This window comes from Caloenas nicobarica, chromosome 2 (assembly GCF_036013445.1).
Source record: "Caloenas nicobarica isolate bCalNic1 chromosome 2, bCalNic1.hap1, whole genome shotgun sequence".
In the NCBI taxonomy this organism is placed as follows: Eukaryota; Metazoa; Chordata; class Aves; order Columbiformes; family Columbidae; genus Caloenas; species Caloenas nicobarica.
Genome location: NC_088246.1, coordinates 155,571,986 through 155,577,985, shown reverse-complemented (window position 1 = coordinate 155,577,985; position 6,000 = coordinate 155,571,986).

Below are 6,000 nucleotides of genomic sequence, written 5' to 3'. Positions count from 1 at the left end.
CAAAAGCAGAAACCATGGTCAACTTTTACAGGAAGGTCAATACCCATATTCCTCTAAAGACATTTTAAAAAGAGGCACAAATCCTTTTTCAATATGGTTTTCCATGTAATGTAAATTGCCACAGGGATGTTACACAATGACTCGGAGGATAAGTGCCCATGAGGCAATTTCTTTATTGAGATGTGGAGCTCATCACAGAAAAGCTGAAAACCACCTGTAGGCGTGGGAATAAGTTTCTGCTCTTACTGGAATAAAATATACCCTGGTCACTGCGCAGGCTTTTCAAGATCCCACAGCATACAACATCTATTTCTGTCTGTCCTCTGAAGGATCCTTTTTTTTTTTTTCCACAGATGAGATAATTTACCTGGTTTCTACGAGAAGAAAAAACATTGAACCAGACAGTTAAGGTGGCCCATGATGAAGAGAAGCTGAGTGACATTAGCAAAGTGAGGAAATGAAACATGAAATGCAAGATTATGCTAATCCTGAGATGCAGCACTAGAATTGGCTTTTGATGCATCATATATGTTGTATTCCCCATGAATAGTAAAAGGCACGGCACTGAATGATTCAGAAGTCTGACTTGAAGATCACAGAAGCTGAGGGAAAGTTTCCTCTTGACTCCAGTGGCCTTTGGATGACAATCTTTTGCAGGAAGCACTATCGATTACTGAAATAGCCTCAACCATATCGAAACCCTGACAACATTAGTTCACTGAACTGCATCTATTTGTGCCACAGTTTCTACTTTAGCTGTCTGTCTCAGGCTGATCTATTTTAAATAGTTATTTCTTTCTGGAAGTTTAAAAGCTTGAGTCATTGGAGATTATGAAGTTGCAGGGAAAGCTCCTTTTCCACCTCCTCTCCCCATCCCCATGTTACAGCACTGTGGAGGACTTGTTCATGAAATTTCACTCCTTCCCTCCATTAGAACCTGAAATTCGACAGTGAAATGGCTTTTCGGACAGAGACGTGCCTTTCAGATTGTTGAAAGCCAGAACACATGCAGACAAATCTAGGTTTCAATGACCAAAATTGCCTGGGACACCCTTGGTACATTGGATATGCCAGCCCAAACCTGACTAGGACTGATCCTGACTACAAATGGGCCAGTGCACAAACATCTGAGAGCTGCAAAACTCACCCGTGCTGAGAAGAGAGGGAGGATCTCTAACATTCCGTGATTCTGTGTGAAAAATCAGGGACAATTCAAGGAGAAACACATATCCACATATCCAAAAGGGATGGGAAGAAACTTAGTGGCCAAAGATGGAGAAGACATAGGTTTGCAACAGATCTGCCCACGCAGCTTTAAGTGACCCATCTACACTCTCTTACAGTATGGCTATGGTATAGTCTACAGTACACATTGAATTTTCATTTTTCTGTGCAGATTTTCACAGCCTTTCCTTCCTCCTGTGGCTTTTTCTACCCGAGAAGGGAGAGAAGCAGAAGAAAAAGCTGCAAACCGAAGGGAGTGTGGGTGTGAGGGGGTTTATGTGTGCTTTGGTTTCAAAACTTTGGCCTGAAAAGAGATATTTGCATTAACAGACTACAAAAGATGTATGATTTGCTGTACTGAAAAAGTTAGAAACTCCTGCAACGTCAACACAGTTCATTGAAAGTTAAAAGGTGGCGTGTTATTTTTAGGTGCTAAGTAATTCACAGTATTTTGTGTTTAAAATAAAGTATTCATCTGTATCATTATGAGTCATCTTTGTTCAGATAGTTTACTAAAATATTCTTATTATGTAATACAATCATCCAACATACCTGGGATCTCTATTTTATTATTTTATTACAAAGTTGGTGTACACGAGAAAGTCTACAAATATATTTGTGTTCTTCAGGCTAATAGCAAAGTGAAACAATATTGCAGGTACAGTCACTATTAACCAGTAAAATGTTGACTTCTCTCACTATATTTTCAGATACTCTGTGTCTTTTCTCTTATTATTTTTCTTCTGCAGTTTATGTGCTGTATGCCTACAGTCAGGAACATGTGTTTCCAATTATCTGAGCTTTCCAAACCAGCTTTGAATTCAATAGCAACTTTTTTTTTTTTTAAGGTAGAGCTCCTCCTCCCACAGAAGTTAATATTCCTCTCCTTTTTCACACACCAAACAGCAGTGGCTCTTGATTTCAGGCCCGTTTTAGAAATCATTTAATTTGGAGCTCCCCCAGACAATAATGTAATTTTCTTCTAAATTTCTTGTACATTTTATGAGACAAACCCAAGCTTTCATGTGGAATGTATATAAAGTGTTGAAGCAAGAGTGGGAAAACTGATGTCATCCAGTCTTGTATGACATTTTTCCTAGCTTCTTATACAGTGAAGAATCCAATTTGACCACTAGAGCCATAATGGTAGAAATGTTAGATAGCATCCCATCCTTACAACTCATGCTTAGGCTTTACAAATGTGATCCTTGAAGCATCTGTGCAACCCGTGACCCATAGCGTATCCCAGTGATGCACTATAAGATCATAAATTGTGATTATTATTTGTACATGGAGAATTGAGGCAGACATATATTTGAGTCTCTGTGTTGGCTTATGGCTCAAGCTTGCATTAGAATTTTCTGTGTGCAGTCCTGGGCCCCACAATTTAAGAAGGATGTTAAGGTACTTGAATGTGTCCAGAGAAGGGCAACGAAGCTGGTGGTAGAGCTGGAAGACATGTCCCATGAAGAACAGTTAAGGACTTCGGGTTTGTCCGGTTTGGAGAAGAGGATGCTGAGGGGTGACCTCATTGCTCTCTACAGTTTCCTGAGGAGGGCATGTGGAGACAGAGGTGCTGAGCTCTTCTCCCTGGTATCCTTCGATAGAACACATGGGAATGGTTCAAAGCTGTGCCAGAGGACGTTTAGACTGGGCATTAGGAAGCATTTCTTCACTGAGGGGGTGGTGAAACACTGAAACAGGCTTCCTACAGAGGTGGTCGATGCCCCACATCTGTCATTCTTTAAGAGGCACTTGGAAAATGCCTTTAATAACATGCTTTACCTTTTGGTCAGCCCTGAATTGGTCAGGAAGTTGGACTAGATGATTGTTGTAGGTCTCTTCCAACTGAAATACGCTTTAACTTTTGGTCAGCCCTGAAGATAGTTGGACAAGATTAAGATTGTATGTCCCTTCCAACAGAAACATTCTATTCTATTGATCATCGGCATCAATGAGACATTGGCCTCCGCTCAGGCATCAGTCTGGGGAAGACAATGGGCTCACCAGTCAGGGAAATTCAGGCCTAGAGCTGAAAATCAAGATGCAGTCCTTACCGACAGTGCAAACATAACCAACATAAAGCACCTAACAAGGAAATGGACCCCACCTTGAGGCATAGCTCATCGAGATAAGAGATGTAGCCAGAGAAACACAGGCTGTGTCTTGCCTGAGCAGAAGGTGTGGGGCAGTGTTTGAGGGGAGTGGGGTTGGTGCACATCCTTGGGTCCTACTCCAAGCTGGGATGAAGCCAAAACACAACGAGACAGCAGTTTGGAAGTGCTCTGGGACCTGTCAGTTTAAACAGAGTCTGGGTGAGTTGACCAAGGCCGGCATAAGAGCTTGAACACAGCATTACCCATTAATCTGCTTAATGAATCTTCATTAGCAACTCAATCTGGTTCCCAGGACTGGAAAGCGATCAGAAGGGGCAAGCTACACCAAACTTCATGGGCACCACTGGGGTAGAGTGTGCTCTGGGCCCCAGGCAGCAGAAAGGCTGGTCGGAAGGTGTTAGGGTGTTAGGAATAGGTTGTAAACCCCTGGCCTTTAGTCACTGAGTAACTAAATATTGAATAGCAGATCACTCATCTGACCTTCACATGACCAAAAGTCATGAACCCTCATTTGTATGAGAAGCACCACATGAACACCACTGCATGGTTGCCCTGAGCACCAGGAGATGTGGATATTTCCTTCAGAAGCACAAAGCTAGTGAGGCAGCGTGTGCTGCAATTAAAAGGCAGGACATGCTGTGTAGCCCTAAAACAAATGTGTGGTCAGCATAATACTGCCATGTTTGAAACCTCTGATGATAACGTGGCAGAGCAGAAGTGAGATATTCTGACTGACCTAGGGTGGGCACTTCAGCCAGTGAACACTCAGGGAGGGACGTGCAGTAGAGTGCAATTAAGGTGGCCACCACCTCCCACAGAAGAGCTGAAGGAGCCTCCCCCAAGAAGAAGCCTATAACCAGAGTGTAACCAGCCAGAACAGCAATGTGATGAGGAGAAATACAGACACAAGACATCTGCAGAGCCCATTCCTCCTTTCAGGAAGTGCTGCAGTCCTTCTGTGACAATAATGAGTCTCCTCTTGCATCACCATGTCTTCTCCTCAAGAGCCATCAGACCTCTCTGGTGGTGGTCCCAGGTGCATTGCTAGTGGAGGACAGGAGCTGCAGCCTTTCTGAGCATGAGATACAGAACTTTCTGACTCACTTGATATAATGGAGGCAACCACACCACCTACTCCTCACCGTCCTGCCTTCTCCCTGCAAAAGTCTCATCTTTCTGCAGCAGCCCCAGCCTTCTGCTGGGCCACCTCGTTCTTGTCTATGTACTCCAGGGTTATAACAGACCAGGCTTGTATTTTATCCTTTTGTTTTGTTTCTCAGTCCTGATTCCTCATCAGCATTTAAGGGTTTGGATTTTGACTACGTACACATATGCATACACACAAAAATCTAAAGGCTGAACAGATTACAGTCATGGGGAAAAATCTGGCTTTGAGTTTATCTTCCTCATGTAAACATGTTGCCGTGATGATCATCACCTATTTCCAAAAGCTGCAACTGGAATTACAAATAACTTTTTTTTTTTTCCTGTGGCCTTTCATTTTGCAGACTCCACTAAAGCTCCCTAGGCTAACAGCTCTTGTATACAGTCTATGCTGTATACAAATGTACATAGCTTATAGCATATGAAGTTTGCAGCATTTATAGCAGTGTTGACTCTCACATGTCTATGACAAGTCTCATGGCACCCATCCATACTTTTAGATGCTCAGCTCCTTGTGATAAGGGATTGACAAGAATTTTAGCACTAATGTTCATGTAGACATCCAGTCTTCATTCCTAAAAAACGCTTAATATTGTTGCTTATATGAATTCCAAAGACTCAGGTCATGAGAAGCTTATATTTCTTTGTTTAAAAAATCCCATAATTGCTAAACCAATCTGGTGATCACCTAGGGGGTCATCATAATGTTTATTAATGTCTGAAATTCATGTGTTGTGTTTGTCATTTAAGTTTTCTGCAACTAACCAATGACAACAGGCAGGCATCTTTTTCACCATTTTTAGAAAGGAAGCTGAGGAAGACTTTGGTGGCAAAGGGCAAACAAGCCTGGTGTGATGCTCATGGCATGTCTAAGGTGTCCTCCTAACCCAGCCCTTTCAGCACAACTGATGGCCTGGAAAACTATAGAGAGCAACGCAGAGAAATTCAGAAATTCAAATTTCAGCCTTTTCTCCACAGAGCAGCATTTCATTACTACTGGTGTCTGTGGTGCATAATTCAACTTATAGTGGCCTCTGAATGTTATCTGGAGTTTCCACATGTCCCTGGCAAATGATGAAGCCAGTAGTTACACTCACACCATGGGCACACATTTAGGTGACAGCTATTTTCCTTAGTACCCTTTACTGATTATATTTCTATACAGCATATTTTGAGCAAAGCTGGTTAAAAAATTATTTGGACATATCTTTGGTTTCCTGCTTTCACATGCTACTTCAGAAAAAAACAAAATTAGGGGAGAAAAAGAGGACTACGAAAAAATTCCCCTTTTTGGCCATTGAAACAAGGAAGAACGAATGAAAAGGAGAGGCTAAAAAGGAAATGTTTTGTTGGTTTTTTACCGATTAAAAAAAAAAGACAAACAACAAACCTGTAAAAACACAAAAACAGTTGCAAACAAAATGTGCACAGCCTCCTGCGCATTGGTAGAGCCTGTAGTTACCACCAAGGGTCAAGTGCTTCTTGTCATAGCAGT